Here is a 24705-nt window from a genome sequence, read left to right as displayed (position 1 = left end):
CCTGAGTGCATGATTCAGGCCCCCTGTAATTCAGCTACATCCCCCTTTTTTAGCACAGGTGAGAGGCAGGTAGCTTAAAAGCAGCTTGCTCTTAAGTTTTTTTCCTGTTTGAGGGGTTTTTAATATTTTTTTCTTTGTTCCCTCCTTACAATAGTAAAACAAATTGCTGGTTTTTGTCCAGTCCCAATATTGGTTGTGCTGCTGAGAAAGCTCATGTAGCAGAGCAAAACTCAACTCAATTAAAGATGAAGCATGGTCTTGGTTTTCTTTTGAGCAGGAAGGACAGAGACTCCCAAGAAGCTTCACCTTACACTAACCAGGTTTGGCATTGCCCAGACACACTTGCTTAGGGATTTTTTAATGCAGTGGAAGAAGAGTTTTTCCACAGCAACAAATACTTTATACAGCTGTCCAAATGAAACCACCCATTTGACAGGAGATTCAGCCCACCCTTGCATTCATTCATTCTCTGAACCATGCCCTTAAAAGGAGACTGTGTTATTCTTTTGCATTAAGCAAAGCTGTGTTAAAATGTTTGTTTCTGATGGAACAGGGAGACAGACACCAGGAGGAAGCAAGCTGTGTCTGAAGAGCAGAATTCCTGGCAGATGGGTCAAGAGCAGCAGCTGTGTTCACAGAAAACACACACGTCTTTACATACTTGGGGCTGCCATGTGGAAAACATCACAAGAGATGGTTCACAACGAGGGGAAAAGAGACTGTTTTTGACAGCAGGTATCAGGATGCTGCTCTCCTGAGCCTCTGCAGTGGATGCTGCAGATGGATGTCTCATCGGGCAGGGAAAAGGTCAACATTAATAATGGAGCTGCACCAGTTCGTGACAGCCCCAGAAATACCATGAGGAGATGCTGATCTTTACTGCAGCGTGATCACCACATGCATGAGAACAGCCCCAGCTGCCCAACACCAAGCTGAGCCACCAGTGCTCCCAGTCAGGTTTGAATTTCCTTGGCAGCACCCTGTCCCTGAGCACATTTCTCCCACTACCTACACGAGAGACCTGCAAAGGGAGAACCAAAAAGTGGCACGTCCTGGCCTCTGTCCTTGCTGTGAAGCAGATCCTTGGGCAGGGATGACCGAGGAAGATTGAACCCGAGCAGCCAGAGCCCAACGAGACTGAAATCAGAGTTCACACTTAACAGATAAATAAATGACCCAATTTTAGAGTGCTCATCACACACCACTTTGTGCAGCCAATTCAAAAAGCAGCTCCACATCTTCTCTGCGAGTCGGGCAAAGGGCTGCTGCTGGATTTACTAAACTGTGTCATGGAAAGAGCTACAGATGCCTTATCATTGCTGAAATGTTACAGAGATAAGGTCCGTGTGTCAGCTGCCTCCTGGAAACACAGCTAAGGGCACTTTATGCTTATTCTGCACTGAAACCAGTGTATCAAATCTTTTATGCTAACAGGAGCTCCAGACACACAGCAGAAAATGAGCATCAACACTGCCACCACATACTTTGAATTGCCCTGGCCTCAGCAGGCTCTCTCTAGCCCTTCTTTTCAAGATGTTTTAAGTGGATTATTTTCCCCAAGAAGGGCCAGGGAGACACAGAAATTGTTACAAGCAGAACGAGTAATGAGTTTAGCAAATCCCTTATGCCAGTTACACTTAAACTGCTGCCCTAAACACACTAGGTAGTAACAGTAATTAAATAAGCAACAGCATTGTGCTCCAAGGATTTTATCCACTGAAGGGCTGGAAAGCACTTGAAGCCTTTGTCAGGAAAGGATGTAGGTGCAGCTTTGTTCTCTGCTCCTGGTGAGGATGGAGAGGCAGCTCTCCATTTCCAGAGGAGCACTACACAGGTTAACAGCATTTGAGATCTCTCTTGTTTTCTCCTTTATAGCTCAGGGATGGAGGGGAACACCAAGTGTGATGTAAGCACCTGGTGAACACACACAGGAGGGCTGCAGTAAGAGCAAAAATAATTGTTTCTGTTGCAGATGCCCTCAGCACCATTTCAAAACATACCCTGTCAGGGTCAGCAGAATTCAGGAGATCATCACCTCTGGCTGCTGAACTTGGTTCTTCATGGCAAATCCCTCAACAGAAACACACCCTCACCCTCAGGGGGGCCAGCAACCAAAGGAAAACTGTTTCCTTCATCACATATTCCACAGGGTCATCTCCTCCCAATTGTTATTCTGAGGATTTGGCCCTTCAGCTCTCTGCTATTTATGCACATTGTTAATCTGAGTACTCCGAGCATTCACAAGTCCACAGATAGGACTTGCTCTATTCATAAATAGCAGAGCTCCTACAGGGAAAGATCCCAGGATTAGTCAGAGCTATTGAGAGAAGGGAAATTAGACAGCAGGTACAGAGAAAAAGCCTGAGTGTGTGTGTTACATATTTAAATGACACTGACATTTCTTCAAAGCCTAACTGGGTTTTTCATAGGCTGGATTCTTTGGGGTATTTTTGGTTGATTTTTTTTGGAAGGCTGCAGTTGTAAAGGAAAAATTCTTACAAAAAATGATCAAGCAGCTGTTATTGTCACAGTGGGAGAGGTTGAATACCATATGATTAATATCCAAGCTTACTGTGGAACAACAAGAACGAACGACTAAAAGGAGAAGAAAAGTCAAACTAGGGGGAAAAATAAAAACCAAATCAAAATCACTCACCCAATCCATACAGTTTAGACACTGAGCATATTGTCACAAGGGATAGAACAGAGACCCCACAGCTGAGAAAGGACCTGTGTGATGTGGACCTGCTCACACCCAGGAGCAGGAGCAATGCCCATTTTGCTCTGTGCTCAAAGAGAAATGTGAGGGGATTCAGGCATCCTCGAGAGCTGGGCCTGGCTGAAGGCTGGAAAACACATAGCTCCTGCTAATAAATTCCTTAATTTATTAAGATAACTTCTCATCATTGAAAAGAAATAAAAGCCATACCCCTGGAAACCACGCTCAGTGAACACAGCAACTAATAAATACAAAGACAACTCGATAGATGCATGTTGTTACATCTTCTTAACTTCTTGCTTCATTAGCTGAACTGTAAATTAGCATATTTTTCCTCTTCTGTGAAGATCTTTTTTTTCCCCCTCCCCAAAACTGACATAACTTCATTGCTGTTCCAAGGATTTTTCCCCCTCCTCAATCTGAGAGTTAACTTGTCACTTAAAGCCCCAATCTGTGAAAACACACATGGACAGAGCTTTCCTATCTCAAATGCAGGTAGTTAACAGAGTTCTCCTTTGTGCTGCTTCAGGAGAAAAAACAAGAAAGAAAACCGAACACAAGATCTTTAGAGAAACCCTTTTTTTGCTCCACCAACCACCTGGACTAAAATCAAGCTCTGCCAATCCTCCTCATATTGGTGAAAGCCAAGCCATCCATCCACCTGCAGCATCCCACTGCACCAAAGAGACTTTTCTTCCAAAAGCACCCACTCTGCATTTTCATCCTCTGCTCTACACGGACACAAGAGCCTCTCTTCAGGCTAAAAAATGCATAAATAGTTACAGGTTGAAGAACATGCAGGCACAGCAAAATAAAACTAGCATTTCTGCCATTATTGTGCTGGTGAGTCACCAATTCATTCTTGTTTGTCAGCTCCTGTAAGGACCAAGATCCTCAGAGGCAGCTGAGGCCAACTGAGATGGCAGCCAGGCTTGGGCCCAGATGCCCAGAGCCAGAAATGCCTTTTCCCCCCCTTTAACTGCTGGCTGCCAACAAAAGCAAGAAGGGATCAGAGAGGAACTTCAAGTGACAACATCCCCCTCTCCAGCCTCTCTCCCAGCTGCAAACTCCAGCAGCATTTCAGCCAAGCTCAACACTGCCCACCAGCTCTGTCCCTTTGGGGAACTGGCTCTTCCATCGCAAAATAAACCCCCAAGGTTTCCTTTCTGTGCCTGCAGTTTTACAGACTCAAAGGACCTTTGGCAGCACAGCCAGGAGCCCTCTCCACAGGTGGCAGGACTGACAGATGCCCAGACCCCATGGAAGAGCAGCAGCAGATCAAAAAGCACCATCCCAGGCACACGGTGCAGAACACGGCTCGTCTCCAGCTGAGGCACCAGTGGTTCAGGGAATTTGTTTGCATAGCTTGTCCTTCATTAAGATCCCATGGGCTGGGATGCAGAGGGGAAAATCAGGGATGTATTTGTACTAATGGCAGGGACCACATCATAATTTGCAGTCTCTGTGCCTAGGGCTCACACGTATCACTTCTGTTGAACACTTGCTTTATTTCCTTTATTCTTTCTTCCCAGTTTTTCTCTCTCATGGCAGCCCACTGTGTCTTTCATACACTTTCACCTTCTCCCCTACCACGAGCTCTGTTTGAACAAGGTCTTGCAGAACAGAAAAATCTGTCTCCTACTGGAACTAGCCAGATCTGACTCTTTTGCCTAAGAAAACAGTGTCCAAGTATAAAAGTAACCCTCCACAGCTCAGAGCTAGGATAGTTGGTGATCAATAATACCAAAAACCCAAGTCAGCAGGGACCAAGAGTCAAGTTTCTAATCACTAAAAACAGTTACCACAAACTCCTGTTGCTTTGCAAACTTAAATCAGTTTAAAAAGGGGGATGGAGCTTGTTCAGTGGGCAACAGTTTTCTCTAAGTGGGAACAGAGGTAAAGTACTCAGAAGTCCCATTAAGGAAGTAGCAGCCCTTTGATGTTTAAGTGACTTAATACTTTTGGAAAACTGGGCTTGGTCATATTGGTGATCCAGTATCCTATAGAAAAATTGTGGTTCTGGTGCTTAAAATCCTGTGGCTTGAGGAAAATTCAGGCTACAGGATAGGCTGGAGCAATAAAACCTCACAGTGAGCAGCTTGAGTTTCCTTTGCTAATCATCCAAAGGCACTGTTGGCAAGGAGCTTATCCAATGGCTTCCATAAAAGATTGCTCACTGGTGCACATTTTGAAAGGGCAACCCCTTCTGCCTCGCCTCTCTTTCACTGTTATATTTAAATACATTAATATTTTAAACTTCTAAAAGCACAAGCAATTTATCTCTTCTTTAAAAATAAATAAGGTGGGGACTGTGATCGTGTTTAGAAAGCTGTACCTTCGTCCTACTTTCATGTAGATAGAAACATATTTCAATGTCCCTACAGCACAGAGGAGGTCAGTGCAAAGTCACAAGGGAGCTGCAATTTTGGATGCCCAAAGTGACACCTTCTTTTAAAAGGAGCAGTTTTAAGAGATAAGCCTGCAGCCACCTACTAATCTCCTGAACACAGAGAGGAACAAACAGACTTCCATCACTTCAGAGAAATACTTCCTTCCATGTTTGACAATAAAAAAGATAAATAATAATAATTATGATAATTAAAAAAAAGAAAGAGACAGGAGACAGACAGACATCTGGGTTATATTCTAAATGTAATTAGAAGCCTGACAACAGGACAGAATAATGTCAAACAAATTACAAGCAATGTGTTTTCATTCACAGGGTGACAAGTCAACAGGCAGGCAGTTAATTTTAAGACTGATTATGTACCAACTCCTTAAATAACATAAACACACTCACCTCCACGGAAAGCAACAGGGAGTCCAAACACACCATCGATCTCCCCGTGGGCAGGGCTGAGCATCTCAGCTGTGTCTGGGAAACAATGAGTGTGGATTTTAGGGGGGGTTGTTTGTTTTACAAGGTGCTGGCATTGCTCAGTGGGTGCCCCAGCCCATGTACCTTGGATCCCAGTCCTGCTGAGCACCCTCAGCTCTCACTGGCACAGACACATGGAAGTGCACATACAAAACCACACTCTGAGGCCCTGCCTGTGGGAGGAAGAGCTGTGTGGTTCCTAACCAGGGTTTTTCAGGCCAGTGCCCTCACACCACCTCAGAGGATTCCTCACCCAGGTTCTCCAGCACTCCAGGACACCACAGTGTGCAGGCAGGGAAGGGCTCAGCCATCTGAGCTCAGGCGAATTTCCAGGGGCTGAAGCACATCCCCTGCCCACTTGGGGGCTCTCAGGTGTCTGCTTTGGGCAAACTGTGGCGTGTTCTTACAGGAAAGCCATGGCTTTCCTTCCCACCATGTCCAGGCAGCTCCTGGAGGTTTTCCAGCCTGGACTTGCATATCTGCTCTGAGGGACCCAACACTGCCTTCTACACCAGCACCTGCAGGGACCAATTTACACAAAGCTTCAACTTTCTGAGGCACTTCAAAAACACAACAAAACAAAAAACTCCAAAAATCCTTATTGACCAAGCGGCAAAGGCAGAAGATGCGCTGCCTGGGGAGAGAGTGATTGCAGAGAGGAGCTCTCCATTTTCCTGCAGCAATAAGAACCACCTATTTGTTTGAGTGATGGTGGCTTCACGAGAACACCAGTGCAGAGCCAAGCGACGACAGCTCTGACGTAAATAGAGGGAGAAAGCAAACAGAGGCAGCGCAAAGCACTGAGCAGCAATGGGACACGATGGTGGAGACGCCAGGCTGCAAGGAGAAACAACGCAGCCAGGCAGGATGACAGATGAAAAAAAAAAAGGTTACAAAAGCAGAACAGACTAGAAAGGCATTTATAGGATAATAATCCTTGCCTGTGTTTCTAATTATATCTGTAATAGTTAATAGCTGGAAGGATTTTAGAAGGCAAATTTACTTTTTGTCCTCTGTGCCATTTTCTGGCGGCATTTGCCCCAAATGCCTGAAGACGATGGTTGGTTTCAACATCTGCTGGTGACTGTGAGTGTAGCTGGGGTGAAACTTCCCAGGGAACTCTGCAAGGGACAGAGGTGAACTGGTTAAATCCCCTCATCGGGGCAGGGACAAGCTGGGCAGCCCCTGCCAGTGGAAATGCAGACTAAGCAGCTGCAGTAATGCCAGGAACCTTTTGGGGAACATTTTAACAAACTACAAAATGGTCAAACAGCACCAGGCTGCAAGTTAGACATTGACACCAGATGCTCTGAATAAATAAATACATGCACAGTTGTGGAAGGGCTGTGCTGGAGGCTGGTGAAGCTGACTGGAATGATGACAACCCAACAGAACCATGCCTGGAGAGCAGAGGAATCATCTGGTTAAATTTCTCTGGACCCTTCCAGTGTTTCTGTTGAGCTTCACATTACCTAACACATCTACAAGCTTACAGCTGTGAACAAATCCATTTAAATTAGACCTCTGAAGCATGAACTGCCCCAAATTACTCAAATTTGAAACAAAGAGGAAATAATAGGTGTTAGATTAAATAGGTAAAGATACATCCATTTTAATTGTAGAGCTATACAGCGTAGAGTACCCTGGAGAGGAAAAAATACTTAGCCTATCTCCTTGGGAGTAGTAATACTTAGGTTTAATCTGTAGTGTTGTCACTCTCCAGAGATGAGGCACACAGAGAATTTTTATGCCATGTGCCAGACTTCAAGAAATCAACCCAAATTCCAGAACACATCTAACAATAGTCAATCAGGACAAACATCATAACTGCAAGCACCTTCAGTTTGAAAATACACAGATATGATGATAACTGCAGCAGCACTACCAGTGCACTCTGAGAATTAATGTTGCTATCCAAAGGGAAGGGGAATGTTTCAGCATTCACTCTCTGCTGCATGATTCAGGAGCTCGGAACATTTGCTGACACCTGAATCTCTCTGATTAGTGTCTTCCACCCAAAATTAAGGGAAGGGAATGACTTTTGGAAAAGAAAAATTATGCAGATATGTTGTTGTAACAGTTCTGAATATTTCCAGTAATGCTTCAGATGCTGCAGTGAGAGATCTTACCCAACAGCTTTTGGAAACAAGGTGGTGATATTTACCATCAGCACCTTCCTTCCCCAGCTCAGCATGCTGAAAGCACATGGAGAGGGAAACCACACAGCCTTGGAACAGTCAAGTGTTGGGGTAGAGGGGGCTGGGGGTGAGTTTGGGAGGGGTTTTGCTGTTTTGTTTTTTTTTAATTATTTGTAACAGAATCAAGCTGGAAAACCAGCTCAAGAGCAGAGCCCTCGCAAACCACCTTGAACAGCAAAGATAAACTTTGGGAAAGTTAAAAACTGGTCCAACATACTGAGCAGAAATTCTGGGTATCTCTGACATGTTTGAGTGCCAGCTGAAGGGGCTGAATCCCAGACTGAGCACAAAGAACATGACCCAAGACTCCCCACAGTGCTGGATGTGGAGGCCCCACCCGGCCTGCCTTGGGAGGTTTGGTGCACTAAGGATATTCCTGCTCTTGGGAAGGGCTCCTTTAACTGCTGCTTTCCAAAGCTCATGAACAAAGAGCCTCACTGCTCTCTAGAATCACAGAGACTTCCAGGGATGAGGCAGCCACAGCTTCTCTGGGCAATCTATTCCAAGAAACTGCCAAAAATCAGAGCCCAGAGTGAGGCCAAGTGAGAGCCAGTTCAGAGCTGGCGTGGAGTGGCTGGAGGCACCCACAGCTGCTTCCCACAGCTGCTGGAAAAACCATCAGCCCTACCGTGTTGCACCTGCAATTATTTTTACAATCAGATTTGGGAAAACACTAAGTAACGCTCATTCCTCCTTTCTCATAACAGTACAGCTTGTACTGAGCCTTCCTGTTGCTAAAGAAATATTCCATTTAAGAAAGCAGCTCACTGTCAGTATAACAAGCAAGCAAACAATGCCTTTATGTTGCTATGCCTGTTAACCTTTGATTTACAACCCTGTTGGTCAGTTTTGGTTTTGAAATTAAGATGCTGTGTGCTGAAGGGCAACAGAGTTCACAGCATTAAATTAACACCTGCTATAAATAATGTGCTACACGAGAGTCAAAGAACACGTACAAAGCACCAAAACCAGGTGAGTGAACATTAAATGGCCTTTTGCTGAATAACTTAAAACATTAAAAGAACATAAACATTTGAAAACAAAGCTCTTTTTTTTTGCTAACATTTTTGGTAGAAGAGTCAGCTCCAAACAATTTGCTTTGTGGTGGCTGTCAGGGGAGATCCAAGTGAGATTCTGGCTGTGCTGGGGAACAGATGATGTGGAAAACAGAGGCTTCCAGGGACAGACAATTTGTTGACCCCATCTGCAGGTTATTATAACACTGACTGATCTCCCAAAGCAATTTTCATTAATAAGAAGTTTCCAAGACCTGTCTTTCTCCTTCCCTCACACCCCAGAGAAATATTTGCATGAGATTCCTAGAGACCAATCCTTCCCTCTCTCCCTCCTTTTTTTTTTCTTACCATGGGAGAATCCAGCTCAGTAATTTCTTATGCCATATGGGTAACAGAAGAAAACAATCAGCAGGTCATATAGCATCAGTTCCCTGCATGAATTCCCCGTACATGCTCTGCACAAAGGTTGTGGGATTTTTTTATTTATCTGAATCTGTGGAGCTCACTGCTATCACAGTCACTTCTGCACCATTTTAAAAAGGCAAAGGAAATAAAAGGCATAAATTACCTTCTAAAACAAGCACTTTTTTTTGTGCAAAAGTCTTCAATGAAGAAATATAAAACACAATAGCAACAAGAGCTGAAATTGCTGCTTTAGACTCTAATGGCTTCATAACAGTAATTAAGGCTTCTTCCTGACTTCATAACTATGCCATAATGCATTTATCAAAAGCACATTACCACAATGGACACATTCACTCTTTCTGCAATATTTCGACAGCTCCCTTTGGACACTATCAGTAAATAAAATCTTATGTGGGCCAATTAAAGAAAGCATAAATCCAAATTCTCTGTGGCTATCTTGTTTTGAATGCACTGCTCTGTCAAATCTTTTTAATGGGAAACGGGTAAGTGCTTTGAATCCAGGAAAAAACTTCCTCCCCAGAGCAGCTCTGGGATGCAGAGTCTTTCTTAAGAGCCACAGGAAGGAAGGAGAGGAGTGTTTCTTGGAGCTGTGTTTTTATCACAGGAGGAGGAGAGGTTTTGACAGCAGAGAGACTATTGTCAAGTACATTTGGACTCACGTCAAGCCTCTGCCTTGACAAATTGGACTGGGAGTCCTTCCACAGCCAAAGTGCACGACGTGCAAGGCAGAGCCATTTCTCCACTTCACTGAAGAGCAGAAGGGAATTACAGAGCTCTTTTCCCCTTGCTGCCATCCCATTGGCTCCAAGAGGCTGCAGCGAGCCCGGTGCTCTGCAGGGACACATCCCCAGCTGTGAGCAGCCTCCCACCCACCCCTGCCCCACGCAGACCCCTCTGTTTGGCTGAGGAACACAAATCCCCTCTGCGGGAGGAGTGGCACATGTGCGAAGCTCACACTGTGTAATGAGTGCTACCCAAAGTGCAAATGCAAGTGGGTGAATATTGGCATGAACCCTGCAGAGAGAAGCTAAAATTAGGTCTTGCAATATGGAAATCTGTAATATCCTCTGCACCTGGGTAGCTCAGTGTATTCCATCCCAAATGCTTTAACTAAAGGGAGGGTAAAAGGGGCAAGATGCAAAATACACATGACCTTCCCTCACCATTTTTATCACCAAAAGAGGTTTCTGGATTAGACATCCTGCAGCAACAGCTCAAAAGATTTTACAGTGGAGATAATTAGGAACACATCACCCTTTCTTTGATCACATGAAAGATTATTTTAAACCAAACAGGAATACAGCTCTTGCAATGATCCTCAGTCTTTGCCATACACTTCTCTCTCTTATCTCTTAACTGCTACAGTGGGGAATGATTGGCAGGTGCTTTAGACATAGGATTATAGGTATGAGGTCAGTATTCAAGCCAGAAGTAACAAACCCCACTCTACACAACAAGGGAAGCTGAGTGCTCAGCATCCCGCACCAGTTAATCTGCGTTGTTTACTCCCTTGGTGTAGAAGGTTTTACACTGATAAGTTCTGACTGCTCCTCAGCAGAGGCAGAGCTGTGGGCAGTAACCTGAGCAGGACTCTTCAGAGCACAGCTCTGCCACACCCTAATTTTAGTATCATTTGCAAAAATCTCAGAATTTCTCCAACAGCATCAGCAAGCCAGGCAAAGCAGCCAAGCAGCACACAAAGGAGCTCCTGGGTTTTTGTCTCTGGGCTGCTGGGGGTGAAAAGTGAGATTTGTCAAGAAACCTTCTAGAAACCCTGGGGGTGAAAGGAGAGGCCTGGAACTGGCTACAGTAAATGAAAAGCATAATTCAAATGCTGACATGTACTTCAGAAAGCTGTTCATTCAACTGCATGGGAAGGAACGGCACCAACCGCAATTTAAAGTAGAAAAAAGGAGAAATGAAAAAAAAAAAAAAAAGCTTAGGTACAGCATTACACAGGAGCTGTTCCCAAGGCTTCCATCCAGAAACAGACTACCAAGCTTTCATTCAATAAGGTACTGCTGCAGCAAAATTACCTCCTGGGCGCTAATGGTCTCTTAGTTATAAACAACCTCTTTAAATAAAGGGGAAAGAAAAAATGTTCATTATAAAGGAATTTGCAACACATTCCCTTCAATAAATCCTTCCTCCATTCAGTGCTTCCCAACAGGAGCTGCTCTACCAACTATCATCACCAGTAATTCTCTCCCACTAGGGGGAAAGTAAAATAAAAAATTCAGACTATAAAAATATCTCCTTTATCATAGAAGAAAGTTATTATGAGCCTCCATGCTGCCTGGCCAGTGCCTGTGCACACTGATGGTTCCCTCTTTCTCCAGTAATTGCTGGCAGAGGCAGAAAGGAACAAATGCTGACCGTGTGAGGTGCCTCCAGAGACTCCAGGTAATCATACTCATTTTATTTATAGCAACAAGTATTTTATTTGATTTTGTTTACACCAAGAAGAATAGGTCCAAAGGTTCCTGGCAAAAGTATCCTGTTAGGGCAGCTGGGTAAGTTGGCATCATAATGTGCCAGGTATTCCCCTTCTGAACCACCTACCCTTGGCATATGCCCGAAAAAGGGAAAAAAAATATTCCCCTCTATTTCCCAGAGCTCCTGACAGCTCCTACCAGCTTGGTTTGTCCTCTGCCAGCTCCCTATCACTGCCAGCTCCAGATTTCTTGGCCAGTGCCCTGCTCTGGAGAAAGTCTCTCTTTGGGGCAGCCAAGGCTGACTCAAATCAGAGGGACCAGCTGCAGGAACCTGGGATGAGCCCTGCAGGGCACCATGCAAAAAATGCTCCTGCAGGCCCCCACCCAGAACTCCAACTACTGCAAACACCCTTTGGTTTCCAGACTTCCCCAGCCCTGCACACATGCCAGAGCCAAGCGTGGATGTGCCAGCTCTCCCCAGAGCTGCTCACACATTCCCAGTCCAGGCAGTGGCAGAGACATCCCAGACCTCCCAGCTGGCACCCCCTGCCAGAAAAGCCCAGCAGGTGAAGGGATGAGCCCAAGGGAACCAGCTCTGCCAGCCCACAGTCCCCTCTGCAGGGCTCTTCCACCACCCACGGAATGACAGGAGAACAAACAGCTTGGGAGAGAAGTGGTTTGGGCTAAGCTGGACAGGTCAAATCTGCCTCCCCAGGCCTGGCCAAAGAGCTGCTGTGGAAGGCAAAAAGACACATTTACCTTAAGCAAAGCCCAGCCAGATAAATCAGCAATTTTGTTCTCCAAATGCACAAGCTTATTGCTCATAAAAGGTTTACAATGGCTGGAGGAACCTACACTAATGAAGTTTTATCACTCCCAACACCAAGTCCCCAAAGGAGTCCCAGCAAAGCTTTGAGGCAGCCACAAAAGCCTGGGATTGTGCTGCATCCCATGTGAAGGAAAAACAAATCCTGCTGGCAACCTAAAACATCAAGCAGATACTGAGGACATATTCAGAAAAAGGAAAAAAAAAAATCACCCACGCTTGTAAGCTGGTCACACCCTTAAGCTCTCCAGAGAAGTTTTACAGCTTGTAAAACCCTCATGATTCATTTGGAAATAAACCACAGTCCATGTGCAGCCACAGCAGTGTAAGCTTTCACCAGGGGAAGAGATGCCGCAATCAACTGGACTTCAAGAGGATACATAAGGAACACTGATATCTGTCAGGGACTAGCTACAAACACAACAAGTGTGTGGGTATTTGCCCCATACCCACAAGAATTTATGCTGAGAAAAGCAGGTTATTTATACAGGAGCTTTGTTTTCAGCATCACCACTCAGTTATCCATTACCTCCCCCAAAACAACAGGGCACAGGAGACTAATGAACAGCATGAGCAGGAAATACAGAGATGAGAAGCAAGATTTAGAGAACAAATAGTTCAGGCACTCTTGTATTTTACAGAAGGTCATTCACTGGGCCTTTATACTTCATTTATCAAATTAGATCTGAATTGGTGCAGTCATCCTGATTCAAGAAACCATCACACATCTTTTCTCTTCAAAAGGGGAAATAAACACCTTATCTCTAAAGCAGTTTCCATCAGAGGATCTCCGAGTCCTTCCCTGGCACTTTGCCTCACAAAACCACCCAGGCAGAGCTGCCTCCCCTACAGACAGCCTTCAGAGGTGCAAAGGGCTCAAGTGTTTTGCCAGTAATGGCTTAGACCAGATCTCAGATCCACATCCCCTTCCCCGAGATGCACCTGACTGAGCCAATTATCCATGTGCTGCCCTTAACCAGTGGGATTTTATAGCCTCTATTTTTCTAGTGCTTTCCTTGTCATCATAAACATCCCAGTGTTTGCTCACAAGTTGTTCCATTAAAAACAAATGTGCTGCCACTCCACGGCTGTGGAATTTGCTGCAGAAAATCATCCAGGGAACAGCCCTGCCTTGCCAGCCACCTGCACCACCTCCCCCTTTAACTCTAACCCAGAGGCACGTTACAATTACATTATTCCAACTAAATAAAATTATTTTTCCCTGTTCCAAGACATAAAACAACCACATTATTATGGCCATTGCCACTGTGATTTAGTAATTTAAACAAAAAGACACACACAATGATAAGAACATAGTAAGTAGTACAGCACTTCATTACAGCTGGAACCAGTATTTATGACCCCTGAAAGCAAAGATGGTCACGAAAATTATATGCCCAAACCCGTCACTTCAAAAGTACAACTTAATCATATAATGCTCAGCACAGAGGTTTCAAAGACACTGATGATATTTTGGTTTTTTCCAGGTGAAGAAAAGCCCTGAGAGACAATAAATCGTTTAAGGTATCGGTGGAAGCGGCTTACTTACGAAACAGGATTTGCAATGCAAAAAGTGAATCAGGAAGCATCACCCTCACACACTGCACCCTTCCTCAGGCTGCTGCTGAGTCTCTCCAGCCTCCCCCAGAGCAGGTGAGGGACAGTGACAGCGGCAGCCACCCAGGGCCCCAGGAAAGGCCTGCTCTCAGAGCTGAGAGAGGAGCAGAGATGCGGAGCAGCCACTGGAGAGCTGCAAGTGCCTTGAGAGCTCCTGACCAGGCTGCACGGGGAAGTTAATCTGGTAAAAATGCTTTGGACGTGTAGCCACAGCCCAAGTAGAGCTCCCTGCCAAGACTGAGGACAATACATTATTAACTGAACTTTAATTATATCCACAAACATACATTTCTAGCTGAGGCTTACAACCTCATCTCTGTAGATTTGCTTGTTTTTCTAGTGGTCCTGTTAAGAAATGAGTTTCATTGTCACCAAAACACACATTCATCTGGTATTAAATTTACTTCTGTTTTGTTTCCATAGGAATTTTGCTGGTTCCATATTAATTAATTTATGTCAGAAACAGACAACACTTCACAAAGGACCCTCTAATCAGTGGCTATTAAGGGTGGGCTATAATATGGTTTCTTTGTAACACTGGTCAGAGTATTTTCAAAAGGCAAAGCCCAGTTTTAAAAAAGAAGCTATTATCTCCCCACCAAATGAGTATGGAAATTAAGGAGCACTTAATTATTACATTTGTGATGCTCTGAATTAGTCAAGATAGATTTCCAACAAGTATCATTCCCTGTAGAAAGAAGACTCTGGTTACTTGTAATATATAGACCACGTTTTGTGGTTTTAAGAGAAATTTTGCAGGAAGAATGAGTCAGCAGCAGACAAGCAGCCAGGTCTCTACAGCCAACTAACAACCATGACATGGGCTTCAGGGGGGAAAGCCTCACACCTCAAAGCCCCAAGTATAAGGCAGCCCCACTGAAAGGCTGCCCACTCTTGCCAGTAACCTGATGGCCAAAGAAGCCAAGCAAGTGGCTCTGAAGACTTTATCTCCTGTTCTCTTTCACGTACATCGTACATCAACCATATGCTTAAGCAAAAAGCACAGTCTCCATTCCAGAGGAAAAGCCAAAATTCAATTAATGACACCAGTCTTTAAAAGCCAGCTGAGACTGCAGAAATGGCTTATTCAGGAAACTTTTCTTTCTGAAAGCTTCCATGAACTTTAATAATGCAACTATTGCAGGCATTTATTTATTAACACAGAAAGATTGATTTAGGAGAGATCTGCAATCAGCTTAATCTCTGAAAGCTTGATGCAGTTTAGCCCCTGGCCAGAGTTCCTCCTCTGCTTTGACATCAGGAAGCAGCACCCCAGAGCTCAGGGGTGACTGGGAATAGCCCAGGGAACACCTCAGCAAAAGCAGCAGGCACCCTGCACTCCCCCAGGCTGCACTTTGATGCCAGGCACTGATAAGGAAAGAGGCAGATTCCACAGGCCAGGAAAGCTGGCAAGTGGAACAGTCAGGGTGTGTGTGATGGCATGGGTGGAAGGAGATGGAGAATTGACACTTTCCCTTAAATCAGCACGGCAGGGAGGATTATGAAAGGTTGGTACTGTGAGTTACCAGATCCTGCCCTTGTGCAAAAGGAAGGCCAATGTCAGATGGTCACAGCACAGCTGGGCAGGTTATCCCCCTGAGCTACCAGCAACACGAGTTTAGCAACACTGGAGCCACTTGATTTCAGGCAACTGGGATATTAAATTAATGTATTTATTTGCAGTAGAGACAAGCTTATATTAAAAGGGAATGGCACAGGGGGTATTTTGATTCATAAGAGGCAGCTATAAAGACAGCAGTAAGGTGTGGGGAAAGAACCTTTCCAATGGTTTCGCTACTTTGTCCCATCATGATTTCAAAGTTTGAGTAGTCAATAAAAGTGTATTTCAGGTCTTCAAGGAAGCAGATCCCCACAGTGCCTGGACTCTCTCTGCTACAAGAGACAATTCAAATAAAAGTGTTGCCCTGTTCCCAAGTATCAGGATCCTGGTTCTTTTTCTGCTTCTCCTTTATCACCAGTGAACAGCCATGGTGATAAGAGGAGTGAGTGCAGCTGTCTAGAGAGATGGCAGGTGCTGCCCTGAACATCTCACAAAATTAAACACAAGCTTTGCCAAGAGCACAGAGCCAGAGCAGAAATAAGAACAAGCAAAAGTTTTCTACCAACAGGAGCTCAGGATCACAAAACTGCTTCCTGCTGCCCCCCCTACTGCACTTCCTGCCACCCTGCCCAAGGAATATGGCTTTTCCCTGATCATGACCTGCAGAACACAGCCATCCACTCAGACATGAGCATTAAGAATGCCCCAGCAAAGCCACAGTGCTGGGACAGTCCCTCCCCTCAGGGTTAGCAGAAGCTCAGCACTGCTGTAGCCACCATGGCCTTGAGAAGGGACACCCTCGGTGCCTCCTCATGACAAAATCCCTGGTACTGGGCCAAAGCTGAGCATCCGTGCCCTGAGAACACAGGGAGGGAGAGAACTGCTCATCACTGCCTCTGAAACAACACAGATGATGTTTTGCTTATTAAGCACACACAGAAAGAAGAATTTGAGCTGTATCTCCCACTGAACCCCAGGGAACACAGATGGGTGCTCAAAGCAATGGGCACCATGGGCCATAAGGGTGATGTGAAATTAAAGACAAAGGGCTCCAGGAGTTTGTTTCACATGCAGAGAAAGCTCCCAGAAGGAAGAAGAAATAGTATTTTGAAGTCCACCTGAAAGAAAGGCATCAGACAAATGCCCAGGAGACAGCCAGCTGCCAATGTCACAAGGTTTGTACTACCTCTGCCACATGTTCTTACCCTCAGGAGTCTCACACTGAGGCAGGAGTGCTCTTGAGAACCCACCCCACTGTCCACACTGTACCCCTCTGCTGAACCTGTCCTCAGCTCCACAAACCACAGGGACACCTCTGGATGCTGCTGACAAGGCCACAAAAGGGTCATGAGGGCTCATGCCATCCTGGAGAACTGAGAAGCTGCTGGGCAGGACCCTCCCTGAACCACTCAGCCAGGAGCATCTCTGCCCACATCCTCCCTTTCCATTTCACGAGGTGGCTCCTCACTGGCACAACTGCTGATTAAAGCTTCACTGACATCTGAAGACTCAAAGGCAAATTAAAATAACCCTACACTTGTTAATCCAATTCATGCTTTTTTAATGACTAGAGTTCCTATCATGTGGAAAGCATCTCTAGCAGGAAACTGCTTTGACCACTGCTGTTCATAAAAGTAAAAAGACTTGCTAATGCTCTCCAAACTTCCCACAGAAGTATTTATATCAGAACCCCTCTATTTTTTTCCCCCAACAATAATCTAATTCATGTGATTCTTATCTTAACTATGAAACAGCACATTAAATCCAGGATCCCAGCTCGTTTAGATAAAGGGAATTGGGCACATCCAGCGAGTCATTCCTGCTGTGACATTTCTACTATTGACAGAGTTATTTCCAGGCCTAGCGTGGGCAGGGAACGGGGAGGACTCTCACCCTTCAGCACAGTCACTGCCCCTTGCTGAGAGTGCACAGAAGAGCCAGATTTTCTCAAGGGACTCTACCTGGGTCTAGTCACATGTTAATAAACATTCTGGCAGCATTTCCCAGAAATAACCTTCAACTGTTACCTAGAAACATAATCCATCAAAATAAACCTCAAAATAGTAAGAAACGAAGAGAACTTTTATTGGTAGGCTGTATTCTAGCTATATATACAAAAGAATTAGTGGACAACGTAGAGCCATTGATCAAGGGGATAGCTCAAATTAATTTCAAGGTTATTTTCTTTGTTCTTTTATAAACACAAACAGTGTTTTTAAAAAGTTTCCTTTACCTCACTCTTTCCTACCCTCTGTGAGCTCTTAGGAATAGAGCTGAACCTCATGGGCCTCCAGAGGACTTGAGAGTACCCAGTGGAACAAAAGCACTTAGCAGGTGATGAGCTGAAGTGAGTTAGAGCTTAACAGCTAAATCATCCAGAATAGATTAAAATTTCCCATCAAATAAATTGAAAGTTCTGCTTCAGCACTGAACAGTTCCCCTTCGCCCTACAGCTCCATCCCCACACTCCTTTTTAATCTGAATAAATACAGATGGTATTTGCCTCCCCCTCTTTTTCTTTCTATTTTTTTAATAAACTGCTGGGATGATGCAGGAACCACAGGCAAAGGATTTTCTTTAGGTACTCAGAGCACTCCTGATCTGCATCTTGATTTCAACTCGTAACTCTTCATAAACAAACCAGGGACATGGGTCTGTCAGAGCATGGGCTGGTGAATCCTCCTCTCCCCTCACAGCCCCTGCACAGGATTAACACACACAACACTGCCTCAGTAGGAACTGGAATTTCCTGGAGTTCCCACTGGAGGCTGTGAGGCTGAGATACCATCACAAGTGGCTGGGGTTCAGCCAGGTTATCTCCCTGATAACCTCCTGCAGCCTGGGGAGCGTGTGCAGCGTGACATCCACGCGCTGAGCTCCAGAGCAGCCAGACTTGGCCGTAGCTCATCACTTCCCAGCACTGCCTGAGAGCCACAGGGAGCTGGGCTGGGGTCACAAGGATGCCTCTGCTCTGGCTGCATCCATAACAATGAACTGCTGCCCATTTACAGCTCCCCTCCTTCCTGAAAAACTGTATTTTCAACCAGATGACATGCTTCTGATTATTAAGAAAGATCTCTGTATACCCCAGAAATTAATCATTTCTCTACTCTGCTAAAACTGATCACCATGTAGTCCTGGCTCTGGAAAATTAACTGCTATAGGTCAGTCACAAAGATATGCAATTTAAAATTTTCATACATCCTTTTACTCAGGTAGAATCCTCTCTTCAACCCTTCTCTGCAATCATCAAGGTTTTATTGGAACTGGCATAAATACTCAATCAATGCTGCTCATCAGTCTGGTTAGAGAGAGATGCTGGGGGTTCATTTCAAATCCCAGGACAGGTTCTTTTCACACCCACCAAATTTTGCTTTTAACCTCAGTAAAAGCAGGGTTAGATCCTAAACAGGTCAACCCACAATGACACAGGGGAGCTTGAAATGGATGACTACAATACAAGGAAAGAGAACTTCAAAGCAAGATAGTTAATCAGACAAAGGTGTATTCTATGCAATAAAGTAAGCTAATCACCTTTATCTGCATTACAAGAAATATCTTTTACTTCCAAAAGTCCTAAGGCTGCAGAGTTTTCAGTTACCTTTTCCCCCTGTTTCCTCTAGGATTAATACTCTTCCTTAGCAGTCTGCTGCCAGCTGCTTCATGACCTCTCTGGATATCATGAATTAAATTCTTGGGTTTTCTGACTTGTTCCACCATTAGAAGAACATTTATCAGGTTAAGCCCAGATTTCTTTCACTGTCTTACCAGCAGAGTTTTGGATGACTAATCAAAGGACTGAATATATTCTAAAGATTTAATTCTCCCTTCACTATTTATACTAGTCAATGTCACTTTGACACTATTCTGGCTTTTCACTGCAAAAAACTTTCCAACTCAAATTCCCCTAAAACGAACATGCTCTCATAAGCAGACAAGTGCCATTTGCTCCATCTTGCCCTCCCCCAAGTTAGCTTCAGCTGTCACCAAAAACACAGTAAGCATTTTCCTCCTTGGGAACTATGTGTTCTTGCAGTTATAGTCAATGGACCAGAAGAGTCTGGCATCAGAAAAAGAACTATCTGATTTCTTGGACTCACTGCAAGAGAACCTGGCTTGGCCAGGCACAGCTATAACCACCAAGGATTCAGTTAAATTAAAGATACCCTGGGCAATGAATACTGGCTGTACAAAAAGTGATCAGACATTCACCCACCTCAGATACAGCTCTGGGGCTCTGACTGCTCTCTGAAGAGTGTTTCTCCCTGCAGTTATAAATAACAGTGAGTAAAACACTCACTTTGTACATTAGTGTGAAGATTTTCGGAGTCACCATCTATGAACTGCCACCACTATTTCAGTAAACAGAAAGTAGTCAACAGCTCTTGAGAACCTTTCACATTTTCACCTTTCTGTTTCCAGTGTGTTCAGATCTGAAAGCACATTTTTCTGCTTAATTCAGACTCCACACTTAATATCTACTATTTTCACCATGATCCATGTTGCCTTTTTTGATCTACATGACTTGGAATTTCTATTTCTATGCCCAGTTCTAAGGAGGGAAGTATGCCCTGAGAAAGCAGCTGCACCTGCCTTAGACCTCCCCTGAGACACTGAACCTTGCAGTGCTCCTGTATGCCACACTCAGGGGGCTGATCCTTGTGTGGCAATACCCAGACATTGCAGAGGATGCGAGGAAAAAGTACAAAAATGCAAAGCACACTTAAACCATCTTCCTAAAAACCTGCTTAGGGCAACAGTTTTTCACAGATAACTCGACATTTCCATCTCTGCCTCAGCATGTGCCAAGCACAGTCCTCAGGCACAGACAGCTCCCAAGCAAGTGAGGTTTCCACCCAGATCTGCCTCTGTTTAAGTGTCCTTCTCCCTTTTTATTGCCCCTTTCCATCACACTGTTATGACATGGTAAAAGCACATCTGGAACACATCTGCAGCCTTCTGTCCCCTCCAGGAAGGGCCCAGAATCTCACTGGAACAGCATCAAGGGGAATGGTATCCAATGTCAGGGTGAGTTGCATCACATCTGCTCTGTGCTCTGCTCAGGACAACCTTCTCCACAGAGCTTTTCCAGGAGAGGTTGTTCATCAGGCCTTATTTTTAAAGAATCTGGGCCAAGTCATCCCTGCTGTAGCTTTAATGACGTCAATGAGCTACAGCAGGGGTGAAATTGGGCCATTATTTTTTATGTCCATATGTCCTATGCCTATTAAAGAAAAAAAAAACGGGAAAAGAAGATCAAGGAAGAAAAGTTATTGAATCAAAAGACTACCTGGTGCAGAGATTAACATCTAGATGTGGAATGTTCCTCTTTTGTTCCTGCTGTACATTATAAATATAACAGTTTATGGAAAAAGAAATACCTCTGTAGTGTCAAGGTACAATGTGAGTTCTGCAGTGACAAATTATATTCACATTTTGTATCCTGTTTTGATAAAAAAGCCAACAGAGAAATCATTACCAGGAAAAGGTCTCTTCAGAACTCCACTAAAGTGAGTGACACAGTTGCCAGTAAGTGTTGGTGTCTCCTCTCTGAACCAACATCCATCACACCCAGCATATCACCACCAAGTAGTAAAGCCCAGTGGACCTTGCCCTGAGCTAATTTCTTACTCAGTCCAAAACATGATTACACAGATACCAAAAGAGAAAAACACGATAAGGTTAAGCCTAAGCAATGTTTTCTGTGAGTACCAACAGCCTCAAACACCCACATGAGAAGGGACACAGCTGAGGAGCCCAAGCCTGCAGAGGTGGGACTCCAGCTGTGAACAGCAGCAGCACCAGCCACGATTCTGTGGGGTTTTCAGAAGGCTGAAGTGCACCACTGATGCTGATAAAATGTGCAAACAGGTTTTCTACCCCCCACACCCCAGTGCACGGGTACTGCCCAGGCTGCAAACACAACCCCAGCTCAGCCAACCGCAGCCACTGAGACCGACAACCACAACTTCAACCCCACACTCAGAGCCCACTTCACTGACATTTCAGAGTATGAGGAACCATTTCAGAGGGCCACAGGTAAAATTACTCACCCACACACCTATAGAGAGTCAGGCTGATGCACCTTTGAAGGCAGAGAGCAAGTGCCCAGCAACAGCCCCAGATCACAGGAGCTGGTGTTCAGGGCCTCTGCTTTGTAGATAACTTTTATTTCAAAGCTTTATAGAAGTTTCCTTTGAAATCTTTGACCCTAATTATCCAAGTCTCAGCTTCAGTCTCAGACTAAGTCCTCTCTGCAAAGGCCTTTTCTCCAATTGCTTCCCCTTTGCATTAATGAGCTCTTTTTCCCACAATAAGCTACAACAGTTTGAGGTTTTGTTTTTATTTTTATTCCTCTCCTCCCTCCTCCTCTCCCATTCCAGCTCTGGAATCAAAATAACTTGAGATGGAGAACGTGTGACCTCCCAAGCCTTTATTTACAGTATCACAAACCACAAGGGAAGGTTCTGTCCAAGTTTTCCAGCTGGAATGGGAACAGCAGGGAAAAAACGTGCCCTCATTTCTGCAGCTGTGATATTCAACACATCACAGGGGAGAAGGGTGGGAAGGAGGCAGGAGAATTAGAAGCCAGTAATGATACCATGGAAATATTGCATGAAGCATCTCAGCCACACAGGCAGGTTCACATGATGACAACTTTTCTCCTCAGAAATAAACAGAGCTTTGTACATGCAAATGTAACTGCAAAAACCAGGCTGATTCAATGGTGTTACTTCTGCACTTTTACATTAAACCAGACTGTAAAACACAGAAACTTCCTGGACTCTACCTGAGTTTGTATCAGTGCTGTAATGATCTCTCTTCATGCCACCATCCTCCGAAATTATAACAAAGACTTTGTCAAAAAATAGAAGCCTAGCAGCAACAGAATCTCCCTCAGATATTTAAACAGCAGAGAAAAACAAACACAAATGAAGGAGGTTTAGATCTATAGAAAGTCACTTGCAGCAGGAAACTGTCAGTTAGTTTGTGGTTACAACCACAGCAGCATCATGGCCCTTTCCTCTCAGTTAAAGATGTCCAAACAGTTCCTTGTGTCTTGTGTTTCTATTGTAAAAGGAGGAAAACCACCAAAGAAAAACTCACCTCTGTTTCCATGAGAAATTTCTTAGTGCCAGATTATACAGGAGACTCTATGGATCCCTTCTTTTTGAAAAGGGATCCTCCTGCACCTTTCCAAACATCTGTGTCCTGGCAGGTCTAAATGGGTTTCCCTGTAACTCTCTCCCATCTTTACAAGATCCCATTCTCCTTTCCTCACCTCTCAGCAGCTCCCCCTTCTCCCTGCCTGGCACAGTAACAAGTCAACCTTTACACACTGAGACAGGGAAATGTCACAATTCTGCTGCTCCATTATGCTGCCAAACAGGGCTCCTCTCCTTGCCAGACAAAAGCAGCCATCACCCAGCTCCCTGGAGTGTTATCCCCTTGATCTAACTCTTCACAGTGAGTTTTTCATTTCAGTTGATGAAGGATCCAACATGAAGACAGATTTCTCTGCATTTGGTTGGTTTCCACAAACTCACCCCTATTAAGGGGTTCAATTCTCATGTCATGGGTCCCACACTAAGTTCCCTGGTAAGTACAAGGTGCAGAAAAAGTAAGGTTCAGGCCCAATGTGTGTCCATATAAAAGGACATAAGTCTCTGGAATGAGAAAAGCTGGTCACATCACCCAGCCAGGGGTGGAAAATCACAGCCCAGCATGGCACAGGCACAGGGACAGGTGCTGCAGGCAGGGCAGCGAGTGCTGGAAGGACAGCAGAAGGAGGCAACTGCAAACCAAAGCTGTGCTTCCTTTTGACAGGACACAACATATTCCTTCAGTGGCATTGCAAATTGTTTAGAGGGGACATCACTTCCCCAGGGCACAAGTCCCCTGTCCCCAGCCTGCCTCACATCTTCTCAGGCACCCTTGGATTCAACCTCATCTACCTTCCTTCCCCTCTTCTTATCCTCCTGCCCAATGTCAGCCTCTGCCTCTTCTTCCAGACAGAAAACACTCATCCCATCCAGGCTGCTGCAGCTGCAGGAGCAGTGGGAGCACAAAAAGGCAGCACAGTGCCCAGGAGAGCTGGAAGTGAGGCTGCTGAGGGACAGAGCAGCAGGTCCCTCCCCATCCTATATCAACACCCTCCATCTCCTCCTGACACTGCATCCCCCTGGCTGCCTGCCAGGCCCCACAGCTCCCAGCATCAGCGGCACACACAGCTCAGGCTGCACATGCCTCCCCCGGGCTCTGCTCACAGCAGGGATTCAGGACACTTCCCTAGATTTTGAAATAGTTCTATGCAAAATACTCCCAAGGATGACTTGCAGAGGAGCATTCTCCCAGAATTTCCATTCTTTCCAGCAGTTGGGATTGAAAGCCTTCAGGTCTGGAGAAACAAAGGGAAATTACCCAGTGCCTACAGCATTTTCCTGGACATGGTGGTTCAGCTTTTTCTCTCCATGAGCACTGCATTCCCTGACAAGGTTTAAAACCCATTTCTCCCCCTACACTCCCTACCTGCCAGCTCACAGACGTTGCTCCTCTCTGGTGACGCAAGAGCAGGGATTCATTTTCCTGTGAACACCATTCTGGAGGCCATTTCTCCTCACCTACCCAGAGAATTAATGACCACTTGGGCACCTCATCAGCCCTGTAAAATCCTCCAGGAAAGCGAAATGAATGAAGCCTCAGCCCTGGGGCAAAGCAAACCCTAAGCCCTGCCAAGGATTGCATTTCTTCTCTGCTGTTATGGTTAATTCAGAGAAAAACGCTCCCTCTGCAAGAGCCTGTGGGGGAGTGTGTGACCTAAAACAGGAGGCAAAGCTCTCGGGATACAGATGTTCCCCCTCAGCACAGCAGCACAAACTCACATGGCAATTAATGCCTCTCTGAGCATAAACTCCTCTGTTCAAGCTGCTGCTGGCAGCTTTTGATCCCAGAGAGACCTGGCCACAGCTCCTTTGGAACTGCAGTGGGCAGGCAGGAGCTGCTGGGCTCTCTCTTGAGGAAATCAGGTA

The 24705-nt window shown here is 45.1% G+C and overlaps 1 protein-coding gene across 4 annotated transcripts in view; it reads right to left on the bottom strand.

Moving 5' to 3' along the window:
• PITPNM2 (phosphatidylinositol transfer protein membrane associated 2) overlaps window positions 1–24705 on the bottom strand; it is a 126272-nt gene that overhangs the window by 85206 nt on the left and 16361 nt on the right. Inside the window, exon 3 of one of the 4 annotated variants that reach the window (XM_071445019.1) lies at window positions 5520–5594. The exons of the other annotated variants lie outside the window; for them this stretch is intronic. The gene's annotated coding sequence lies outside the window, so the exon portion shown is untranslated. The remainder of the gene's footprint in view (window positions 1–5519; window positions 5595–24705) is intronic. 4 annotated transcript variants of the gene reach the window in all.

This window comes from Agelaius tricolor, unplaced genomic scaffold (genome assembly GCF_023055355.1).
Source record: "Agelaius tricolor isolate 1412-34295 unplaced genomic scaffold, bAgeTri1.0.p SCAF_20, whole genome shotgun sequence".
Taxonomy (NCBI): domain Eukaryota; kingdom Metazoa; phylum Chordata; class Aves; order Passeriformes; family Icteridae; genus Agelaius; species Agelaius tricolor.
This window is presented reverse-complemented; position numbering and strand designations above follow the sequence as displayed.